This window comes from Falco cherrug, chromosome Z (genome assembly GCF_023634085.1).
Source record: "Falco cherrug isolate bFalChe1 chromosome Z, bFalChe1.pri, whole genome shotgun sequence".
NCBI classification, from domain to species: domain Eukaryota; kingdom Metazoa; phylum Chordata; class Aves; order Falconiformes; family Falconidae; genus Falco; species Falco cherrug.
This window is the reverse complement of record NC_073720.1, coordinates 39,275,468-39,283,444: the sequence shown is the minus strand read 5'-3', so window position 1 is coordinate 39,283,444 and position 7,977 is coordinate 39,275,468.

Below are 7,977 nucleotides of genomic sequence, written 5' to 3'. Positions count from 1 at the left end.
CTAAGCAGCCTTTCTAATTTTAAGACAAATGTCTTAATGTTATGTGTATACTTGATAGAGGCAAGAGTAGCTGCATTTTGATTATACTTTGTGTCTATTTCTACAAATGCAAATGCTGTTTGTTTTCAAGAGGAGGGATTGGTGGAGGTCTGTATAGTGGTGTGTCAATGAGGAGTCACAGGTTTATTACTACTGTAAGCCAGCTAAATCTCCCTAGGTATTCACTTCTTTCTGGGAGATGCACATTTCTCTACAGTGAGGGTACTGTTTCCACATGCATTTAAAAAAACAGAAGCTTTTTTAAAAAGAGTTCTGCTTATATGGCCATTCAAAAGTGTCTCCAATGTTATGATGTATTTATATGACTCCTTATTTCCATGGGAAATTTGCAGCCAACTGTTATAGTCCAGAAACTTCTTCAAATACTGCAAAATATAGAGTTTAGGTTAATACTTGTAATCCATTTCACTGCCAGAAGGCTCCCTGGTGGTCTGAGTGGAAGGGGAGGATATTTCTAAACTAAAAAAAAAACCAACCCAACCCAACCCATGGTTTTCAGTTACAGCAACACCTAAGCAACAAGGTAGTTTCCTGGTGTTAAGAAAGGGCAGTCTTTGTCCTAAAGAGGTATGCTGCACAATCAAGGAGTGGGGGAGAGAGATATACAGAATTAAATGGATCACACAAATGAGGCAGCGTTTTCTATGCGAATTAATAAGAACATCAACAGAGCAATACAAATGAAGCTTTAAGTATAAGTCATTCTAGTCAGAACACTGTTAAAAGAATCTGGGTTACGAGGGAAGGCAAGTAAACAAAGGTCATTTGCATCTTTTTTGCTCTTGTGTTTCTGCCTGTCAAAGGACAAAATATCACACAAAATCACTACAGGTGAGTTTGAAATGTAAGTCAGTCCCTAAAGACTCCATTCAATACCATTCTTCTCACTGCACTGAGCTTCAAGCATGGGAAGAGTCCACAGATTCCTACCAAGGAGGAATGTTTGCACATTTTCTGCAGCTGTTTTCCTAATCAATATTAAAAATTAAGCACCAGTACAAGAAAAAATAAAAGGGGGAAAATAAAAAGGTGTTTTCAAGTCTTTTTAAACTTACCTCAAAACCAAAACACACCAAAGTCAGATCGTCAAAACTGCTCAGTACACACTTGGGGTGTCTGGAGGGAGACTTTCTTGGCATAGTCAGTGTGCTGGAATTTTCACTATTTCAGTAAAACACAATGTATGAATTTTATAGTCCCTTTTCTGAAGTGGGGAAAGTAATTTGTAACAGCCCACAAAAATAAAGAAGCCTTTAGTCAAGTGTGAACAGGGGAGAGAAGGAAAGTAGCCTGTCATGTTTTGAAGGCAATCAGATGTACTTTTTTGGAAAGATATATTTTAGACTTGAAGTAGTTTGGGGCTTTTTGCATTCAGCTAGGACTTCTGAGGAATGGTAGCCCATCCACTTAACGGGGAATGGCCGTCTGGCCTTTTAAAGCTTATGAAGAGGAGGTGAAGGATAAAATCAAGAGGAAAGGAAATGTCAGTAAATACAGAATCATTTAGGTTGAAAAGACCTTTGAGATCATCAAGTCCAACCATTAACCTAGCACTGCCAAATATGCCACTAAACCATGTCTCTAAGCACCGCATCTACATCTTTTTTAAATACCTCCAGCGATGGTGATTCCACTGTGTCCTGGGCAGCCTGTTCCAATGTTTAACCACCCTTCCAGTGATGAAAGTTTTCCTAATACCCCATCTAAACCTCCCCTGGTGTAACTTGGGGTCATGTCCTTTCATCCTACCTCTCATTTTTTTGGGAGAAGAGACTGATCCTCACCTCTCAGGTAGCTGTAGAGAGTGATAAGGTCCCCCCTGAGCCTCCTCCCCTCCAGACTGAACAGCCCCAGTTCCCTCAGCCGCTCCCCGTCAGACTTGTGCTCCAGACCCTGCACCAGCCTCGCTGCCCGCTCTGGCCACGCTGCAGCACCTCAGCGTCCCTCTTGCAGCGAGGGGCCCAAACCTGAACACAGCGTTCGAGGTGCGGCCTCACCAGTGCCCAGGACAGGGGGACCACCGCTGCCCTGGTCCTGCTGGCCACACTGTGTCTGGTACCAGCCAGGGTGCTGCTGGCCGCCTTGGCCACCTGGGCACACTGCTGGCTCACGCTCAGCCGGCTGTGGACCAGCACCCCCAGGCCCTTTCCCACCAGGCCCTTTCCAGCCGCTCTGCCCCAGCCTGTAGCGCCGTGTGGGGCTGCTGTGACACAAGGGCAGGACCCGGCACTGAGCCCTGTTGAACCTCACAGGAATGGCCTCGGCCCATCGCTCCAGCCTGCCCAGATCCCTCTGCAGAGCTTGACTGCCCTCCAGCAGGTCAACACTCCCCCACAATTTGGTGTTGTCCGCGAACTTGCTGAGAGTGCACTCAATTCCCTTGTCCAGATCATCGATAAAGGTATTAAACAGGACTGGTCCCAGTACTGAGCCCTGGGGAACACCACATGTGTACTGGTTGCCAGCTGCATGTAGCTCCACTCACCACCACTCTGGGCTTGGCCATCCAGCCAGCTTTTTACCCAGCGCAGAGTACACCTGTCTAAGCCATGAGCCACCAGTTTCTCTGGGAGAATGCTGTGGGAGACTGGTAAAGACTTTACAATGGTCCAGGTAGACAACATGCGCAGCCTTTCCCTCATCTACTGGGCGGGTCACCTTATCATAGAAGATCAGGTTTATCAAGCAGAACCTGCCTTTCATAAACCCATTCTGGCTGGGCCTGATGCCCCGGTTGTCTTGCACATGCCCTGTGATGGTGCTCAAGATGATCTGCCTCATAACCTTCCCTAGCAGTGAGGGCAGGCTGGCATACCTGTAGTTCCCTGGATCCTTCTTCCTGCCCTTCTTGCAGATGGGTGTCACACTGGCTAACCTCCAGTCTTATGGGACCTCCCCACTTAGTCAGGACTGTTGATAAATAATGGAGAGCAGCTTGGTGAGCTACTCCATCAGCTCCCTCAGTACCCTCGAGTGGATGCCATCAGGACCTGTAGACGTGTGCATGTCTACGTGCAGCAGCAGGTCACTAACACTGTTTCCTCCTGGATTCTGCCCTTCATCTCCGTCTTCCAGCTCGGGGGGGGGGGGGGGGGGGGCGGGGGGGGCTGAGTACCCTGAGGGTAACTGGTCTCTGCTATTAAAGACCGAGGCAAAGAAAGCATCAAGTACCTCAGCCTTTTCTATGCTTTGTGGAGTTCCCCCCTGCATCCAACAAAATATGGAGATTATTTTTGGCCCTTCTTTTGTTTCTAATGTATTTGCAAAACATTTTTTTTGCCATCCTTATGGCAGTGGACAGCTTGACTTCTGATCTCCCTGCCTAACTTTGTTGCATTCTAATAGTCCTCCTAAGTTGCCTTCCTCTTCTTCCAAAGGCAGTAGTATGTTACAGACACAGAAAAGGTCACGGTGAAATTAATGAGAAGGCTTCCTTGCACTCATATGGGAGGGGAGTGGGCCACATGGTTTACACAAAAAGCAACAAGAGAATTGAAGTGTGATTTTTTGTCATCTTTGAACACTTGTACCTTGTAAGTACTAAAGTACTGTGAGGGCACAGTACTTGAAAACAACCCTGTAAATGAAAGAATTGCCCTTCAACTTCAGTGATGCAAAATGGAGAAGTTTTCTTAAGGAATGGTGATCATTTAATCAGTTAGTTAGAAAGCATTAGAAAATAATTCCTTAGGTAACACTAATTCTTTCACTACGGTTTGAGAAAATGCACAGGAAATGAATTTGTCAATATTTATCTTACTGTTACTTTCTGTTCGGATATCTCCTGCACCAGTTGGACAGGTTCTCCCTTTTCTTTTTCACTATGAATGAATGCCTTTCTGGTCCTCTTGGCTTTGCCTTGACAAACAATGACGAATTTGCAGGATGCGCGAAAAAGGCATCCGGAGTTTCAGAACGGTATTCCAAAACTTCGAGCTTTGGTGCCACCTCGTGAGGAAACTGAGAACAAGGACAAGGCAATGCAGAAGAAATTCAGTCGACACAAGCAGAGATCTTATCCAGGCACTGTTTTCGAGGCTGAGTGATGCGTACTGAAATAGTTCTGCTTATTATAGAAAAATGGTGCTTTTTCTTCCCTTCCCTCTAACACCCCCCACCCTCCACCCCACCCCCGGTATATTTTTTGAGCTTTAGTTTCAAAAGGAGCAAGCAGAAGGAAAATGAGCTAGGGCTAAGATGTATTCTTAAGGAAGACATAGAGGTTTCTTAGAGCATTGAGACAGGCAACCACTGAATATGAAAACATACCAAAAAAATCAAAGCAAACCAAAACACCCCAAAAACGTACCAAACATATTGGGTGCTTACATCAAACCCTGCACCTAAAAGAGAGACTCACCTACCCTGCAGCCTGTCTTTCTGTCTCGCACTTGTGTGACATACAGGAGGCTCTGAGCAAAGGTGTTTATGAAATTATTATTCAGATTAAATTATTATTCACACAAATAAGGGTGAAATTCTAACAGATACCATAACAGAAGGTGCTATGGCAAGTTGATACAGCTAAGCAGCCCTGTGTGTTTACCTAGCATAAAGTGAAAAGACATCAATTTTTTTTAGAAAGTAAGTTGGTTTTCCATCTCCGTTCTAGAGGTGACCTGTGCAGAATGTTTTCAATTGTTCTTTCTGTTTATTATATGCTTCTTTTTGTTAAAATCATTGGTATAAGGTACACCAAAAGGTCTTTGAAAATCTGGCCTTTAATTTTTCAGTATCTTGTTTTGCAGTCTATGGAAATACCTTCTGCATTCAGCTGGACCAAGTATAGAAAAGCTAAACACAGTGCTTGCAAGGAATTCAGCTATTATAAAAGTGGTGACAACTTAATATAGCAAGAGAAGGTGACTATTACCATATTTAGTACTGTGTTCTATCATATGCTTTATAAATCAATGGACCAGGATGTTTCTGGATTTGTCTGAATAAAGAAAGGTTGAGATTAGATCTTGTATGTTCTTTGATCATACTATGCAGAACCTTTCATTAAACTGTTCATTATGATACCAACGCAGGTTTCCCGAAGAGCTGCAATTAATTAGTATTATATAATACGCCTTTATGTGACTCTAGCAATAATAACCTACATCCACAATTAAATTTACTATGCCTTGTTCAAAGTCCACTTAGTCCTTAATTCCTATTCACATTGAATGATTGTGGGTCATTATAAAAAATTGTGTTTGATTTTTCCAAACAGCTTATGAATAGAAATTGATAAATGAACAGAAAGTTTGGGTTTGTTACTGCTTAGTTTTATCTACTTTGAAAAGCAACACTTACTTTTTCTTCCTCCACCTCTTACCATATTCTAACCCGTGCTTGTCTGCTAAGCTACTGACAAATTTCTTATAAGCTTCTTGGCAGGCTATGTCAGACTTCAAGAAGTCCAATTGAATTGTAAAGGTCCTTTTGTTATTGCAATTTTTCAGCAAAGCTCTCCACTGTGGAGTCATCATGTTTAATTATAAGGATTATTAGGAAAAAAATAATATATTTTTCTAGATGTTTCACATTTCAGTTAGTATGAAGTTATTGAAAAATAAATACTTTTGATTCCAGAATTGCTATTTTTATTTCCAGATATGTTTATTCGAAATAATAAGTGGATGTAAATAAAGACTGTATATTTTTTATTATTCCTGCAAATACCATTCTGTTTTTCAGAAAAGACTGGAGAGGGTGTGTGGAATTTTTCTTGCATTATCTGAAATTAACAGTATGTGGCGTTGTTTGAAATGTATAATTCGCCTTTATTTGATTGAAGTGAATGCTTCTGGAATGTCTAATAAACATGATACTTGGTCTTACAGGAAACTGAAGATTTTGTTAATCCATGGTACATCAACCAGGTCTGGAAACAATGTTGTAGTTAAGTTTTTGTATCAAATGCAGATATGAACATGTGGCAAATTACTTGAACTTGCTTAATTCCACTCCACAAAATGTAAATTTTAGATTTTTGAATTTATAATTTCAAGTTAGTTTCATGTATATGTGTATTTGGTTTATTAATAAGGAAAATACACAAATGTAGAATATGAAACTTTTAGAAATACACAACTCAAAACATACAGTGTCAAAGAAACCCCAGTCTCCATAGGTTAATTTGCACAAGATAAACTGGGGAAAAAAAAAAAAAATTAGCTTCAGTGAAGCATCAATGCTTTTCATTAGATATCTCTACATTGAAGAAGATTCCTGCCTTTCCCTTTAATGCAGAATACGAAATGTTTTCCTAAGGCATAGCTTGGCTGTAGGAGAAATTGTCTGTACCGACCAAAACCACTAGATGCAGCTGTTGATACTTGCAGGAGAAAGGCACCACCCCACACCACCTCAGAAAGTAGGTATTTTGTTGGGTTTTTTTGTGTGGTTTTGGATTTTATTTTATTCTTTATTTTAACAAATCTTCATGTTGTGGCTTTGCTTAAAATATTAGGGAGCCCCTTTCAGAATCCCTGCATTTATCAGTCCCTCTTCCATTAAACATCATACAAAAAGATAAAGTATAAAATGTAAACATGACATGAATGTTCATGAATTAATTATAAAGTAGTGATGTTTGAAAATAAATTAAGATATATGCTTCCAGCAATCGGCCTGACATTGCAGCTAGAGTGGTGTAGCGCGGGTTTCTTTTGCAGCATCAATGCATTTTACACAGCTAGGATATAGCAGTAATCCGATCAGCTCCAATTGCCACAATACCAGATGGATTCCTAAAAATAGAAGTCCTCTAGTAATCTGTCTGGATTATTGAACTCAGTGACCACTTAGCAATATATCAGGGAATGCTTGTGGAACTGAATTAAAACATATCATGAGGTTTTATTTTCAGAGACATCTAGAAATCTTCCATACTCTCTTCTACCATTTTCATGGGAAATGCATTTATAAGGATACCTGTTTGCTGTACTGCTTTTTAAAGTTTTTTTGGGTTTGGATTTTCTTTTCAGCTAGCAATACCATAGTAAAATTCAAAATAGTATTGACAGTACAACTCTAATATTTTATTGGAATAGTTTAACTAAATAAATACATTTATCAACAAAATAAGGTATAAGCCTGAATTTATAGCTTTTAGTATCATTTAGTTTCAAAACTTTTAGTATCACTTTCCTCTGTGATGGTTAAGAGAAGTATGTTTGCAGGCACATGTATTTGTATTTAGATGCTTTTCTAATGTATAATTGTAAAACATTTATTTAAGGAGAGAGAGAGAGAAAGGATGAATATGGTGATGGACAGCATCATGCATTTTCCTGGTTGTCACTTTTCATTCATTTTCCTGTGAATGAAAAAGAAATGAAGCCAGGGGTCTGATGCTGCATTTCATTGCTAGCTAATAAATGCAAACAAATATTATAATACAGTGGCAGTTACAGAAGAATGTTAACGACTGACTGTTGACAAGCACATCTATGAATGTTATACTGCTGGGAGAGATTCATGAAGATTTGGGCTTATTTTACTGTTAATGAAAGTGTTTTATTTGTTATTAACATGAATTGTGTTATACATAAAAACTGCTGGTAGGAGGGTGGCATCTACATCCCTATCTGAATGAAAATAAATGCCCTGCAGATACAAATAACCTGTCGCATAACGGTGTTATCCACTCCCTTGTGCACTTGTCCTTTGAGTTTATCTTCTGTTCTCCTGTGACTTTATATAATTTTAGTGGAATTTCCATTGTATACATGCAGTTATATCAACATTTGTAGATCCATATGTGGTACTCTGCCTCCATGGTGCCCTGCTGATTTGCACTGAAGCACTGGTAGTTTGTCCAGACATCACACAGCAAATGCCTACCTGGTCCAGGCAGCAATGCAAGTAGATTGTCGGTGTAAGAAACAGTCTAATGGTCAGACTGGTAGGTATTAACAAAAACAC